The following is a 6170-nucleotide window of genomic DNA, read 5'->3' as shown; positions in this document are numbered from 1 at the left end:
GGGGGGGGGGGGGGGGGGGGGGGGGGGGGGGGGGGATCAGTCTATCATGTGATTGGCTGAGAGTAATTGTTACAATTACTCAAGGTCTTACAGCTGACGACGCATATCAGAGCGAAAACCGAGCCACAAGGTGGACGGAGCCGCCTGCAGAGCTCAGAGACAGGACTGTGTCGAGGCTCAGATCTGAGGAAGGTTACACACAAAAAATTATGTCTGCTGCACTGAAGGTTCCCAAGAGCGCAGCGGCCTCCATAATTCTTTAAGGGAAGACGTTTTGGCGGCCGGCTCTGGGTACAGTCCTGGTTGCTCCAGACAAACTGAACAACCAGGGGAGACGGGCCCTCGGGAGAGAGAGGCCTTGTGTGGAGATGGTAAACAACCGTCACTGCAGCGCTCCACCGATCTGGGCTTTATGGCAGAGCGGCCAGACAACGCCTCTCTGGAAATCTCCACAAGAGGATCTCTGGAGCTCAGATAGAGAGACCATCAGGTTCTTACCAAGGCCCCTCTCCTCTGATTGCTCAGTTTGGCCGGGCGGCCAGTTTGAGGTTGAGTCCTGGTTGCCAGTGTGCTCTTGGGAGCCTTCAGTGCAACCGAAATGATTTTAGCAGGAAGCTGCAACTTAACAAAATGTGGAAAAAAACTGAAGGGGTCTGAAAACCGTGCAGTTCTGCTCCTCTTAATATTTTAAGAGCCTCGTCTGTGTCTCGTGTCCTCATTTATCCAGCGGATAAATCTTAACTCTCAAAACAAAAGGACTGAACATGAGGTTTCGCTGCTCGCCGCTGTCAGAAAAGCACAAAAGGTCAGTTAACAGTTTAAATCCCTGTGTCCTGATGGACGGTTTGAATAATTAATGAAGGAATAGTGTGTCTCTGCCAGTAAACACAAGTTAAAATCATTAAATCAAAACAGAGATGAGTGTGTGATGATATAATAGGTGTTTAAGTGAAGTAGTGACAGACATTTTGTGTCACACTGCTGAGGGACATCTGCTGTAGAGACAGATCTGTTCAGCTGCAGTCCCTCCAGCCAGTCATCATCATCATCATTATTATTAGTGCTTTTTCATTCTGTCTAATCCCTTTAACCGTCTGCGCTGCTCAGTGCAGTTGGTGTATATGTTTACTGGATAGGCTCCCTCCATAGTTACATCATATCCCAAGTGCTGGTGAATGTCTGTTGACGCCGAAGGCTGCGGAACAGAAGGAGTCCCAGTACTGGACCAGAACAGAACGTGTCATCTGCTGGAAGAAGTGGGTCACAACCCAGAAAATTAGAGGCTGTTATAGCAGAACAGGAGGGAGAGGGAGGTGTGAATTGGCTGTCTGACTTGACTGGAAGACAAACAGGAGATGAGAGGAGAGAAATCAGGGAAAAGAGTGAGGGGGGGGGTGACTGAAGGACAGGAGAGGATGGAGGTTTAGAGACAGTGAAAAATCAGCTGTAAAATCAGAGGGTGGGGGGGCCTTGTGGCCTGCTGGTCGACAGGCAGCTTTATTGAGCTGACACACGATGACGGATGCGGAGTGGGAATGAAGTGTTGCGAAGGTGGACAGCTGACTGGCCAAGGTGAGGATGAAGGGAGGGGCCAGAGAGGGAGAGCTGAGCGACGGATCGCCCGAGCAGGAGATTCATGACTAATAATAATAATAATAATAATAATAATGATAATGATAATGTGGATGTGTCGGGCTGCTGGCTTCATCGCTTGTCTCAGATGGTGTTTGTTCACACACTGTCTGTCAGTGAGCAGGGAGGATTGTGGGTAAGGACCGTAGTTCGATTTGTGGTCTGAGGGGAAGCCAGTGTATGTGTTTATGTATGTGCTAGAAAAAGTACTTTTTCAACTCATCTTCATTTCTTAATTAAAGTTTTATTTCTGCTGCACAAAATTGTAACGATTATGCAACAAGACGTATCACGAGTGAAATAAATCAACGCCACGACTGGGTGTTTCCACCTTGGAGCTGCAGTGAACCAGTGACAGATTCAGTCAGCCGGGGTTTCATACGTCACAAACCGAAGGAACCAATCCTGTCAACTCGAGGGCATGAGGGGGCGGGGCTAAATAAACCTGACACCTTGTTATTACAAGGAGCAGTGGTCATGGTTTAAAAGAAACCAACAGTGACTTTATGTGTTTAAGTCCCACTTTATTTTGACCCATCCATCCACCTCGTCCTCCGCTCTGTCGCTCTGTAACAGCGTCTCCTGCCTTCCTCCTTCTCTCCTGATGGACATGAGTCATAATTCCTTCAGCTGCCAGAGTCTTTGTCACGACTGATTCTGTCATTTTTTTCCTCAGAAGGAAAGTGTCTTCTCTCTCTGAAGTTTAAGGCTGACTATTCTTTTTCTTTTTCTTTCTTTTGATGCTGCCAAATCAAGTCTGAAGTCATCAAATTTGTAACGCTGAGTCCGGGTCACGTGACTTGTCAAAATTTATCAACAGTGAAGTGGGGGCAGGCGCTTCGCGAGCTGAGTGATCGAGATGGAGTGTGAAAGTACAGGGGGAAGACTCAGAGGATGAGAGGAGGAGGAGGAGGAGGTGTTGACCATCTCTCATCAGCACCTCCTCTGCTCTGGCTTTGTTTCTTCTTCAGGGTGATCACATGGAAAACCTTCAAAACTGTGACCTCTACTTCCACAGCTCTCCTGTCTCCTCTGCTTTAAATATTTCTATGTGCTATCAGCTAGCATCAGCATTTCAGCTTTGTTGTTGTTGTGTGAGAAACTGCGGCAACGATAGCAGCCTCCATAGCAACCGCCATAGCAACAAACCCAAAGAAAATCCTCGTAATAAGGAAGAAACTAAAGATGGTGTACTTTCACCAAATGAAGATTGTGAAAATAAAATGCACATTTCTCCCTATAAATGTTTTCAAGACGCCGTAACGCCGTTCTTTGAGGTTGTCACTGCGGGAGTTGGCGTGCAGTGCATCGCTCGTGTTTCTGGACATTCATAGGATTATGTCTTTTGTAAGGTATATGAACGTTTTCATGAGAATACGTTGCTGTGGATCAGTTGACCGCTTTAGTACAGACTGACTGTTTGGATTCTCATGTAATTTAGTTCAGACATTCACGTTCCCATTGGGATGAATTGTAGTAACGTTTTTTTTCATCTAGCGCCATCATCAGGTCATTTTAATGAACAGTTTCATGTGTTTAGTATTTTGATTTATGACAAAGTCTGCAAAACCAATGACATTCCCATCCGCCTCAGCTGGATGTTTTATTTATTTTGATTTAATTTTTGATTATAAAATGTTAGCAAGCTAGAATGCTGAATATGGTAAACATTATAAAAGCTAACATGCTTAACATCAGCATGTTGGCATTGTCATGGTTCCCATCTTAGCATGCTAATGTTAGCATTTATCTCTAGCCAATTAAGTTTATTTGTATAGCAACTCTTGACAACAAAGCAATTCAAATGAATGAATGAAAAGACATAAAGACACGGGAGAGTCAAATTTACAGTGAGGTGACAGTGCAGTGCAAGATATGACAAAATAGTTTAATAAGTTTTAATAAAACACAGCAGTGTAAAACGCAGCCTCTTTGCATTTTGTGGGAGTTTGTTCCAGACATGTGGAGCATAAAATCGAATGTTGCTTGTCGATGTCTCTGGTGACAGTAACAGGTTTGTGCCGTAAGATCTCAGGGGTCGAGACGGGTCATAAAACAGCTGCAGCTCCTGATCCTCATAACCTAAACAGGAGAAACAAAGCAGTATCGAATGTGTGCGCTTACATGTATTTGATCGGCCACCTCCGTATGACGTTGCACTTCATTGTTCAACCTTTTTTCGCCGGACGACCTTGTGTGTTGTTTTTTCGACAGAGGCCTCTACGCTGATTCTGCTGGACTCGTTTCAGGCCTGAGTGTTTTCTGACGCAGGGCTGAACGCAGCCTTGGTATTGTTTTTAACATCGCCGTGATTTCTCCAAACATCTTTTCATTTTTATTCTTTCCTTACCTTCACTTCTCTCCTGCTCTTCTTCATCTCCCCTCTTATACTCAACCTTGCTGCTGCATTAATTTCCCTTTCACCCTTTTGCTTGCTTTTCCTCCTTTTTCATTGTATTGCACAGACACCGAATACATCACTTTAAAGGCAAAAACAAAGAGGCATCGCTTCCCCTACAGAACATACACATGTTTTTCTAAGAGTCCACTTGAGGACACATGCATCAGGAATCAACACTCATTTATAATCTAAGAGCCTGTGGAGAAAATTGCCATGGGATGACGTTAACAGTGACTGCTAACTCCTCTGAGCTATTTCTGAGTCCACATTTCTGAAACTCTGCACATTTGATTATATGGTGTAGATGTGTAATTTAGCCGTACAAGGTTACCGGGCCGACGGCTCCGATCAGCATGGTGACAGAACATGAATGAATGAACCGATGTCATTCACAGAGTGCTGGTCTGCAGGACTGTCACTAGATTTCCTGCTTCAGCAGCTACACGGCATTTTAAGTGAAAAGCAATTACAGTGCCTGTGGTGTACTGGGAGTTTTCTTCTGAATGATGAATCTTTTCTCCCCCTTTCTTCCCCTGCACACCACGCTCACATGTACTCACAAACACTTTATTATGAACACCTGTACACCTGTCTATTCGTGCAATCAGCCAGTCAGCAGCAGTTTAATGCATAAAACTCTGCAGGTTCAGGCCAGGAGCTTCAGCCGACGTCCACATCAGACATCAGAATGAGGGAAAGATGAGAACTCAGTGACTTTGACCGTGACATGATTGCTTGTGTCAGACGAGCTGCTGTGAGTGTTTTTGAAATGAAGATTTGCTGGGATTTTCTCCACAAAACAGTCTCCAGTTTTTATTCAGAATGAAGCCACAAACAAACAAACAAACAAACAAACAAACAAAAACATCCAGTGATGAGAGAGGTCAGAGGAGAATGATATAAAATATGAAATCCAGGCTATGTTTATGGATTTGGGGTTCAGACAAACAGACAAGGATTACTTCCGGGTCATTTGACCCAAAGGTGTTGGGTGGGGTTGAGGTCAGGGCTCTGTGCAGACCAGTGAAATTCTTTCACACCAAACTGAGAAAACCATGATCATGATGAAACGCAAACTGATGCCGCCAAGTTGTAAGAACTCTGTAAGATAACAGTGTGTGTTGCAGTGTTTGAGAAACTGTTTTACTTTTTGAGAAATGCGCTTTCTGGTTGGAGAGTTAGATGTGTGTGCAGCTGCTTAGCTTAGCTTAGCCTAGCATAAAGACTGTAGTTACTTTTCATAAAGATGGATGTAAGCCTCCGTGACGTCACCCACAGGTTTCTGAAAAGCGGTTTTGAAGCTGAGAGTGAGCTGCTCTGCTGTCGCCATCTTGGCAGTGTCTGACTCCCAGCTAATCCAAACATGGGCAAAGAGGAGGATGTGGAGCTGAAACTGCTGGTTTGTGTTAAACATACGCCCACCCACCTGTCACTTAAAGAGGCCACGCCCTCAATTCTGCATAACTTTAGTCTTTAATAAAATGTAAATAGGTGAGTTATATAAACAGGTGTCATGAAGGAGGAAATTAGATTAAAGACCAAAACTGTTTTTGTACCAGGCTGTAATCATGTTTATTTCTGCTGTACAGTTGGACATTTTAACATGGGAGTCTATGGGGACTGACTCACTGTTGGAGCCAGACTCTAGTGGTCGTTAGAGGAACTGCAGCTTTTGGTTCTTTCATGTTGGCTTCATTTTTCAGCCTCGGAGGTTGCCACTTATGTCACATGCAACTTGACATATGAATTAGTGGGTTTTGGACAGAGCCTGGCTGTTTCTGCCTGTTTCCACTGTTTGTGCTAAGCTAAGCTAAGCTAACCATCTGCAGGCTGATCATGAGAGCGGGGGTCAGTCATCCAACTCTCAGCAGGGAAGCGAAATCAAGGCATTTCCCAAAATGTGGAACTGTTCCTTTAAGATTTCCCCTCACTGGGAAACTAAAAGTAGATACAAAACAATTTGAATCACAGTGGGAAAGAAATAAAACGCAGAGGGCGGCATTCTTTATTTCCTACCAGTTGTCAGTTGCTGAGAGTTAGAGTCGCGCCTCTAGCGCCCTCAGTGTTGGCACAGCGCTACTGCAACAACATCCATCACATCTCTCTCTCTCTCTCTCTCTGCCTCCATCCACCCCCC

This window comes from Seriola lalandi, unplaced genomic scaffold (genome assembly GCF_002814215.2).
Source record: "Seriola lalandi dorsalis isolate HSWRI2012SDOR001 ecotype SW California unplaced genomic scaffold, Sedor1 jcf7180002054932, whole genome shotgun sequence".
NCBI lineage: Eukaryota > Metazoa > Chordata > Actinopteri > Carangiformes > Carangidae > Seriola > Seriola lalandi.
This window is presented reverse-complemented; position numbering follows the sequence as displayed.